This window comes from Centroberyx affinis, unplaced genomic scaffold (genome assembly GCF_046629955.1).
Source record: "Centroberyx affinis isolate AG114_WGS23_722 - 3 ecotype Tasmania unplaced genomic scaffold, CSIRO-AGI_Caff_v1 ptg003454l_1, whole genome shotgun sequence".
NCBI classification, from domain to species: domain Eukaryota; kingdom Metazoa; phylum Chordata; class Actinopteri; order Beryciformes; family Berycidae; genus Centroberyx; species Centroberyx affinis.
Window position 1 is genome coordinate 23,301 of NW_027281422.1, and position 9,812 is coordinate 33,112.

The 9,812-nt window shown below is 41.0% G+C and overlaps 1 pseudogene; it reads right to left on the bottom strand.

Moving 5' to 3' along the window:
• Positions 1-493: 493 nt before the first annotated feature.
• LOC139661063 (NLR family CARD domain-containing protein 3-like) lies at positions 494-7,789 on the bottom strand (annotated as a pseudogene).
• Between the last annotated feature and the right edge of the window lie 2,023 nt (positions 7,790-9,812).

The following is a 9,812-nucleotide window of genomic DNA, read 5'->3' on the forward strand; positions in this document are numbered from 1 at the left end:
TTGAACAAGGATGGATAAAGACAGTTCCTAAATGGGGCAAAAGTGGATGAATTAAGGTCTTCAAAGGGTTTCATATCAAATATATATATATATTTTTTTGGAAACATAATTACATATTTAAGTCAACAAATTATGCTTAAAACTGCTTGGTTGAAAAAAAGAAGATCAAACAATGTTCATTTAAGGGTTAGGGTTAGGCTTTATTTCTGGGAAACGATTGTACAAAACAAGATAGATATTTATCTTGGAGTGGAGAGATTAAATAAATACCAAATAAAACAAAAGTCCAAAGGGAAGATATTTGAACCTGTCAATCATCAAAACAGATTTTCAGATGAGCAACAATAACTTGATTCTTTCTGGTTGAATATCTCATTTATTTCATTTTCCAAATAAAATGTCCATGTTCCTGTACATGTGTAATGTTAAAACCCAGTTCAGTTACCCAACACACAGAATACACTCTATTTACAGACTGATGGATCATGTTTGTTTACTGTGAAATGAGTAGTACACTACAAATCCAAGCATAATATTTAGTGTGTGTGTGTGTGTGTGTGTGTGTGTGTTCCCCAGGTACCCGCTGTCAGTGACTCCCCTGCACAGCAGTCTCAGACCGTGAAGAACCCGAGTTTCCTTCATCCTTCATTGCCCATCCTCACATTTATTAAGAAAAACTGTATTTTGCTTTACAAAAAAAACATTGTGTCTCTGCCTGTCTACGAAGCCAGTTAGGTCCTCTCCAGAGTGACTTACTACAGTGTGTGTGTGTGTGTGTGTGTTTCTCTACACAGGAGGCGACTCTCCCTCCTATATCTGACACAGAGACACTGAGGAGCCAGACCCAAACCAGAACATAAACGCAGGATAGAGTGGTTTAGTGAATCTGGAGTGGAAGGTGTGGATGTGGATCAGTGTGTCAGAGGAAACTCTGTAGAAGGACAGAGAGCCAGCAGGCCAGTCCAGATACACTGCTACTCTGTTAGAGCCAGAGGAGGAGAGGGAAGATATGACTGTTGATCTGTTATTGTGACAGGCAGAGTAACCATCATTAGAGCAGAGCAGACTCCAGGACTTTTCATTCCCTCCAAGCCTGCAGTCATCACTGCCTCCTCTCCTACTGATTCCTCTGTAAGTCACTCCTATACAAACCGCTCCATCCCACTCAACCTCCCAGTAACAGCGACCAGTCAGACCATTTCTACACAGCAGCTGTTTCCAGTAGTCAAATCTCTCTGGGTGATCAGGATATGGCTGCTCCCCTATCACCTCTGTCACCGTTCTGTTGTCTTCAGACAGGAAGAGCTTTCTGTGTGCTGTGTTTGGGTCCAGAGTGAGTTCACAGGCATCTGATGGCGTGAAGAAGACACAATACAGCAGCAGCTTTTTATCTAATAGACCTGTTGTATTTATTATTTGTTGATTTATTGGCAGTTTGGCGATTAATTTCCTAATACTTTCATGATGACACATTGTGTCAGCCATCCTCTTCATTCAGAGAAGAATTTGAATGAATGGACGTCACATACTGCTGTGTAAATGAACTTTCCATCCGTAAGCCATTTATATGGAAACTAATTTGGATTTAGACTTTGTATATTTCATTATCGAGATGTAGACAATTCTGAATTACTATTATTTTCTAACTTTTATTCAGCTGGTGTAACCTACATTCATAAAATGCTTCACGCATAATCTTAGTTGCCTTAAATTAATGCTCCTCAATCACTGGTTCATAATTATAGCAGAGAAACATCATCATGCTTATTTGATTTAGTGGAAAGAAGAAGCTGTTGAACTTGGGAGCAAAATTGTTTTTTTGTTTTTTCTGCAGTGCTTCATTGGATTTGATTATTACCAAATTAAATAAATAGTTAATCTAAGATCATGGAGTATGAAAGTCTTTGTAGTCACACATCAGCTATATGTTTCTTGGGGGTTCAACAGTTGAAAGCAGCTTAGAACATACAGAAGAAACTGCAACTACACCATCTCAATAACTGAATGTGTGCTGCTTTGTTTTCATGAATAAAACCAAATACACACTTACACTTTCTCAGACCTGGTTTCAACCTCTGCACTCCACCATGGTCCACACTGGGGGGAGAAACAAAGTCAGACCAGCAGATTCTCTTTGAAACATGGGCAGTAAATAACCTTCACTATGAAGGATTTTCAAGACGACGTCACTCGTATCCAACATTAAACATTAAACAATATTCCTCAGCTTCTCAGTCTGATGGACAAAATGGCTGCCAACTCTAACCCCTCTATTAGACACTGCCTCTGCCTGGCAGCAAGCCTCTCCATACCTGAGAGAGTCCAGTCTCCAGTGTGGATCCTCCAGTCCAGCAGAGAGCAGCTTCACTCCTGAGGCTCCTGGATGATTGTAGCTCAGGTCCAGCTCTCTCAGATGGGAGGGGTTGGAGCTCAGAGCTGAGGCCAGAGAAGCACAGCCTTCCTCTGTGAGCAGACAGCCTGACAGCCTGCACACACACACAAACACACACACACATAATGCAGTCGAATGCTAGCAAAAACTGTGACCAGCCCAAATACAAATACTCGATCACATGATCTGCTTTGTGTTTTCATTTGGTCCAGTTTGAGAGTTCCTGACTGAATTTCTGACAAAATCTTAAAAGTCCTTTCTGGTATTTTAGGTCTCAACAACAGAGGCAACAAGGAGAGGAAATAATGAAATTTAATCAGGAGAAACAGTTCACAGAGCTTAGAAAGTAGCGCTAAATGTTGGTATCACAACTGGTTTGAGAATCACATGAGCAGAAAAATCCTGCACAGGTTAGGTGTTTATTCACTGACATTAACCTGAATGTAAAGCAGGATTTAACTGGTCATGTGTTGAACAGGTTGAGGAATCCTGACCTGAGAGTCTCCAGTCTACAGTGTGGACTCTCCAGTCCAGCAGAGAGCAGCTTCACTCCTGAATCCTGCAGGTTGTTGTTACTCAGGTCCAGCTCTCTCAGACTAGAGGACTGGGAGCTGAGAACTGAGGCCAGAGCTTCGCAGCTTCTCTCTGACAGCTTACAGAGACTCAACCTGAAGGAGAATTAGTGATGAAGACAAAGAACTTGTAAATATGATTTTTGTCTCATGTGTAGAAAAGATAACATTATATATTTAATATAGCCAATGAGCTATGAACCTACAATGATTTATTGGAGGCTTTGACCACTGGCAGCAGCCTCAGAAGAGCCTCCTCTGAAGCAGAGTATTTCTTCAGGTCAAACACATCCAGCTTCTCTTCTGATGACAGTAAGATGAAGACCAGAGCCGACCACTGAGCAGGGGAGAGTTCGACTGTGGAGAGACTTCCTGATCTCAGGTACTGTTGGATCTCCTTCACTAGAGAACGGTCATTCAGCTCATTCAGACAGTGGAACAGATTGATGCTTCTCTCTGGAGAGGGATTCTCCCTGATCTTGTCCTTGATGTACTGGACTGTGTCCTGATTCCTACGAGGCCTACTTCCTGTCTGTGTCAGCAGGCCTCGTAGGAGACTCTGATTGGTCTCCAGTGAAAGGCCCAGGAGGAAGCGGAGGAACAAGTCCAGGTGTCCGTTTGGACTCTGTAAGGCCTTGTCCACAGCACTCTGGTAGAAGTATTTCAGTTTAAATTTGTCTCTTAATAGTGTAGACCACCAGGATGGTGATTGTGGTTCTGACAGTAGATTGACACCAGTGTTGATGAATGACAGAGAGACATAAACAGCAGCCAGAAACTCCTGAATGCTCAGATGGACAAAGCAGAACACCTTGTCCTGGTTCAGCCCACGCTCCTCTTTAAAGATCTGTGTGAACACTCCTGAGTACACTGAGGCTGCTCTGATATCAATGCCACACTCGGCTTCATAGAAGATCAGGTTGCCTTTCTCCAGCTGCTCAAAAGCCAGTTTTCCCAGACAGAGAATCATCTTCCTGCTCTCTGTAGTCCAGTGTGGATCTGTCTCGGCTCTCCCATGATACTTGATATTCCCCTGTTTGGACTGAACCACCAGGAAGTGGATGTACATCTCAGTCAGGGTCTTGGGCAGGTCTCCTCTCTTACTGGTTTTCAACACATGGTCCAGAACTGTAGCAGTGATCCAGCAGAAGACTGGCATGTGTCACATGATGTGGAGGCTTCGTGAAGTCTTCATGTGGGAGATGATTCTGCTGGCCTGCTCCTCATCTCTGAATCTCTTCCTGAAGTACTCCTCCTTCTGTGGGTCAGTGAAGCCTCTCACCTCTGTCACCATGTCAACACACCAAGGAGTGATCTGATTGGCTGCTGCAGGTTGTGTGGTTATCCAGAGGGAAGCAGTTTCCCCTTGATGAGGTTTGTCAGCAGCACATCCACTGAGGTCGACTCTGTAACATCAGTCAGGATCTCGTTGTTCTGGAAGTCTAGAGGAAGTCGACACTCATCCAGACCGTCAAAGATGAACACAACCTGGAACTTGTCAAACCTGCAGATTCCTGCTTCTTTGGTCTCAGTAAAGAAGTGATGAAGAAGTTTCACCAAGCTGTACTTTTTCCCTTTCAGCAGATTCAGCTCTCGGAAAGTGAATGGAAATGTGAACTGTATATCCTGGTTGGCTTTGTCTTCAGCCCAGTCCAGAGTGAACTTCTGTGTTAAGACTGTTTTCCCAATGCCATCCACTCCCTTTGTCATCAATGTTCTGGTTGGTTTGTCTCTTCCAGGTAAGGGTTTAAAGATGTCTTCACATTTGATTGTTGTTTCTGGTCTCACTGGTTTCCTGGATGCTGTTTCAATCTGTCTGACCTCATGTTCATCATTGACCTCTCCACTCCCTCCCTCTGTGATGTAAAGCTCTGTGTAGATCTGAGTCAGAAGTGTTGGGTTTCCTGTTTTAGCAATCCCCTCAAACACACACTGACACTTCTCCTTCAGATTAGATTTGAGTTCATGTTGGCACAGAGGAGCAAGAGTTTGTAAGTGAACAAACAACAAACGATATCAATAAATAGATGTTATATTATATATATATATATATATATATACATATACATATATGTATATATGAGAAATGTAAATATTTCCTGGTAAACGTGTCCATTTCACAACTGTGTGGTATCTATTTATCTCATTTCGGATGAGCGGAAAAACTGTTCCTGACTGTGTGTGCAGCTAAATCTGAAAGGTAACGTTTGGTGTGTTGTTGTTTTTAATGTAAACCACTATGTTCAGTATTCCACACCCACATTAACAAATCAATAATTTAAACAGATTATCCATGGGGATTGTGCTCATTTACCTTCCAATGTGAAAGTAAAGAGACATAGTTGTAGAAATGTCTGTATTTACAGCAGAGGTTAGAAATGCCAACATTTCCATTTTCACACCATCTCCCCTTTCCATCATGTTAAACCTGTTAAAAGCCTCTTACTGCTCTGCAGAGAGTCAGCCAGCTCCTCCTGCTTCATTCTCCTCAGGAAGAGCAGTGTAACTTATCGACAGTTTTGGCAAGGTTTCTGGCTACTCCATAAACTGGACTAAATCCGAGATTCTGCCTCTTACTCATATTGACTGGGATGCTGAGGTTGGGGACTTACCCTATAAACATACTATTCAATCCATCAAATACCTCGGAATCCATATCTCAAAAAACCCAAAGGACATATTCAAACTGAATTTCACGCCACTCCTACAAAATATCAAAGAAGATCTCAACCGATGGAATAAACTCCCACTATCTCTAATTGGCCGTATTGCATCTGTTAAAATGAACATTCTCCCCAGAGTCAACTATCTATTTGCCATGACACCTGTTAACCCACCCCTGGGCTGGTTTACCTCTCTGAACTCAGCAGTAAACTCATTCTATTGGAAAGGGAAAAAACCCCGGATCAAATTAACCACTCTTCAAAAACCAAAACAGTATGGCGGGCTTGATGCCCCAAATTTTTACCATTACTCCCTCTCTCATCAATTGCAGTATATTCGTCATTGGACCGACAATTCAAACCCTGCCTGGCTAGACATTGAACAAACCATCTGCAAAGACTTGACCACCCGAGACATTATCTTCATAGACAAATCAATCAGAACCCATGAATGCTTCAAATTTAACACAATAAATACTACTCTCTCTGCCTGGTGGAAAGCAAATGAAATTCTCAATCATCAACTCGTACCATGTAATTCCACCCCTATCTGGCATAACCCCATGTTCAAAATCAACAGAAAACCTATCATCTTTGCAACTTGGAAAAGGAGAGGAATAACCAGCCTAGGGGACCTTTTCAGTGATGGCTCTCTCATGACCCTCGACCTTCTGAAACAGACATACAACTTACCACAAAACTGTCAATTTCAATATCTACAGCTCAAAGAGACTATAAAAAAAGTTATTGACATCCACAACTTTCATAAACCGACTCCCCCTTTACTATTGAAAATAAACTCACTCAAACCCAAGAAACTACTCTCCCAAATCTATAAAATCTTCTCACATCATGACAACACCACTTCACTACCAACAGACAAATGGACTTCAGACTTTCAGGCTCATACAGAAATCAACTGGCAAATAATCTGTAATAACACATTCACTATGTCATCCAATTCTAACATACAGCTAATCCAATACAAAATATTACACAGAACACATATCACCACCCATAAAATGCACCTAATGGGCCTCACTGACACCAACACCTGTACACTCTGTCCTACCATAACAGATAACCACCCCCATGCACTCTGGAACTGCCCCCCAGTCAGACAGTTTTGGTTGGAGGTCATGAGAGAGCTGTCCAAGATCCTCAACCTCAGCATCCCACTATCCCCCACCTTAGCCCTGCTTGGTGACCTCTCCTCCTTATCAGCCCCAAAACATCTGCAAACATTCATCCGCATCTCTACAACAGTGGCCAAAAAAATCATTTTGCTTAATTGGAAAGACAGAACAAAATTATCAATAAAACACTGGTACAACTTACTAACTGAACACTCAAATTTGGAGAAGCTTACATTTACCATGAAAGATAATATCAACTATTACAATAACATCTGGTCCCCATTCTTGCAATTTATCCAGAGCTGATCCCTCCATTATTTTTTTAATTTTTTATTTATTTATCTATTTTCTTTTCTTTCCCCTCAACAAATTCAATATCCTTCAACATGCCTGCTCAATACCCCGTATTACAATGACACCCCCTGTCCGTTGTCCTGTCTTGTCTTAAGGTTGTTTGCTTTGTAACTGCCCCTTATTGCTTACAGTTCTGTAATTGTCAAACTACCATGTCCCATACTGTCCTGTACTTGTTTAATGTTTGTTTAATGTGTGCATAAATAAAAAAAATAAAATAAAATAAAAAAAAAGGAAGAGCAGTGTGATCTGCAGAAAAGCTTCTCTGCTCCTCCTCTGCTCTTCCTCCTCACTGTCCACTTCCCCATCCTCCCTCTGCCTCTCTAAGCATTCTGGGTAATCTAGACTCAGAACCCTCTGGAACTTTTTCAGCTCATTCTTCACAAAGGTGACGATGTTCTCCTCAAGCAGCTGGAACAGAATAATATACGAATTAAACTTACTACTAAGATCTGGACACAAAATATCAAACACCATCTTGTAGAGACTGAAAGCTCACTGATCTAAAGAGTGTAGCATAGAGACTATTATGGTGAGAGTGGTTGTTTTTCAGTTTGTTTGTAGCTGAAGTAAAAGGTGTTGTTGTTACACACCATAAATATGGAGGCCAGGTCTGTTTGATGCTCCTGGGCAGACTGACCACTGGGAACCTCTGACCTCTCCTGGTGGACTCTAGAGAAAACATGATGCACAATACAAGATCTCCACTTTAACTCCACTGTAAATGCTGCTCTGATTATTGGATGTGATGTTTTGAAAGAGGAAACTCAATCAACAGAGCATGAAGGACCGGAATAATTCTGACTGTGAATCTGACAATAGTAAAGTTTTTCCTTCATCAGTCCTGGGTGTCTGTGAACATTTGATGTGAGGCTGCTTTCACATCTTCATAACTTAAGTATCAGTTCCAGTATTACATCAAAACTTCTGTAAAAAAAAATCACCGCAGACATGGTGAACCGACTCGTGACTTCCACGGGACATTAGATTATTAAAAAAAAGCATTTCCTTTGCTACAGCATGCACAGTAATCCTGTTTTCTCTAAGAAGTTAAACAAGCTTCTGCATCAAATACTGTAATTACCCGTAATTAAGCAATATCACACTCTAGATTGTGCTGATATACAGTGTAACAGTCTAGTGATATTGCTTAATCCTTCTGCAATCTTTATATATATGTCCTCGGCTCTCACTGTCGCTCCTGTGTGTATTTGTGTGTGAATGAGAGAGAGTAAAATACTGGAACTCCATTTGATGCCATGTGTATATTGTATGTGTGTTCATGTGTGTTTGTATGTCTGTGTATATGTATATTTTTTGTACGCGAGAGAGAGGAAGAGAGGAGAGGGAGACACAGATGAAGACAAAATGGCCTCAGGTTCTTTACCATGCTTCACAGTTACTACAAATTTATAAATACTTCAATTAATTGATTTAATAACCACCAATCTTTGTACCCTGATGGTGTACAGCGTTTATAAAAAATATATATTAAAAAAAAGATAAATGTTTCACTTTTTCTAACTGTAAGATCACTCCAGGAGAAGTCATCAAATTTCATGCAGAAAATAATAAATTTAGGAGGTTTTCACTGCTTTTAAACTCAGAAATGGGTCATTGTTGACCAGAGGAAAACAGGCGGGGGGCAACAGTACCCCAGGGGACCCCAGGAGTCCTTGAGGGGGTCCAGGGAGTCCCTACTGAAATAAGGAATATTTTAGGTTCACTATAATGTAAATTAATTAACACATAGACTGACAGACAGTTGTGTTTTACAGGTTTTAAAGCTATAAAGAGTCTGTAAAATCGACCAGTATGTTGAATAATGATAGATTTAGAGAGTTCCCAAATTGTGTGAAACTGGGTAAAATAAGGTCTTCAAAGGGTTTCATCTAAAATGCACGACAACCATCCATTTATGAGTTAAACTGACCTGTATTTTGAGTTAGGATAGGTTAAGAAACTGAAAAAATAGTGTAAAATAGGTTTTAACAGGGGTGACATGTAATTTTGATGACATTCATAAAAATACAAAACCCCTCTTGTCTCATGAATCCAGGCCTTTATGAAGCCACCGAACTCACACTGGGTAAAACAATGTACTGCGTGTTTAATGAAATGCTGCCCTCTACTGGTTGAACTGGATTGAAAATACATGCCGGTTTTTGGCCCCATTGTGAAGCTACAGAGCAAAATGTGAGGTTTGGTTGCTCGAACATGTAGGCCTGTTTGTGCAAATTATGTCTCCCTTCATGTTTGATCATCTTCGTCATCAGCTTTAATTCTGTCAAGGCCGAACAGTTCTGAGTTTCAAAACTTGGTGAAAAAAAAGAAGTATTTTAAAATTGTTGCAAGGTTGTCCTGACGGTGGCGCTCTGGACCAACTGTAGTCTGTGACACTTTGGGGTCAATCCCAAATTTGTATCTGAAGGTTGGTTGCTCTAGTATCAAGTATTTAGGAATTATGTGTCTTCATGGTCAGCTTCATTTGTGAACCACGGCCAAACGGTTTGGATTTTCAAAACTCTGGATAATATAATCTAAGAAATCAATATATGTTTTGTGTGCAAAATTTCACTGAGATTGGATCAACTTCTCCCAGCAGTCCCATGTTCAGTCAGACTCTGACCTCTAGTGGCCGCTCTGCTGAACTGCAGCCTGACCAACAAACCTCTGAGGGGAATCATCAACCAGC